The sequence below is a fragment of the Abrus precatorius genome, unplaced genomic scaffold, assembly GCF_003935025.1.
Source record: "Abrus precatorius isolate BTA unplaced genomic scaffold, Abrus_2018 Scaffold0, whole genome shotgun sequence".
Lineage (NCBI taxonomy): Eukaryota > Viridiplantae > Streptophyta > Magnoliopsida > Fabales > Fabaceae > Abrus > Abrus precatorius.
Window position 1 is genome coordinate 3,941,935 of NW_020874290.1, and position 867 is coordinate 3,942,801.

General features: G+C 36.4%; 1 non-coding gene across 1 annotated transcript; it reads right to left on the bottom strand.

Annotated features, from left to right (window-relative positions):
* Positions 1-294: 294 nt before the first annotated feature.
* Positions 295-401, bottom strand: LOC113853485. Its single transcript, XR_003502623.1, has one exon. It is a non-coding gene; the product is annotated as a small nucleolar RNA R71 (small nucleolar RNA).
* Positions 402-867: the final 466 nt, after the last annotated feature.

Sequence of the window (867 nt, forward strand, 5' to 3'; positions counted from 1 at the left end):
CAAGCCAATCATTTTGAGATAAAACCAGCCTTACTTCACCTAGTGCAGCAGGACCAATTTTCTGGTGGAATTTCTGATGATCCTAATCTGCATATTTCTAATTTTCTATAGTTGTGTGATACTATAAGGATGAATGGAGTAAGTGAAGATGCTATAATACTGACGCTATTTCCATTTTATTTAAGAGACAAAGCCAAATGTTGGTTACAAGCACATCCTCAGGGAAGTATCACCACATGGACTGAACTTGTGAATAAATTTCTAACAAAATATTTTACTCCCTCAAAAGCTGCTAAGATGAGAGGAGAAATAACATCTTTTGTGCAGCAGGAAGGAGAATCACTTTATGAAGCATGAGAAAGATATAAAGAGTTGCTGAGAAGATGTCCACATCATTGTATTCTAGAATGGATGCAGCTAGAAACTTTTTATAGTGGAATGAATGTAATAACTAGAACTATGATTGATGCAGCTGCAGGAGGATCTTTGAGCATGAAATCCTTGGAAAAAGCCCAAAGAATCATTGAGATGATGGCTTCATCCATGTATCAGAATTCTAACTTGAGGAATACAAAAAAAGGCAATGGATATGAAGCAAAGATGATGAAAACTTTTCTTGCACAGAATCAGTTGCAGAACCAATTATTTTCTGATCAAATAGCAGCTTTGACTCAGCAGATTAATAATTTGTAGACTGGAAATGTGGTAACAAGTCAGTTGACATGCGATTTTTGTGGAGGGAATCATGCTAATGGTGCATGTGATGTACCTACACCTGAACCACAAGGGCAAGTCAATTATATGGGGAATTATCAAAGACAGCAACAATCTTCTCCTTAACAATCATTTCCTCCTGGATTTCAGTAT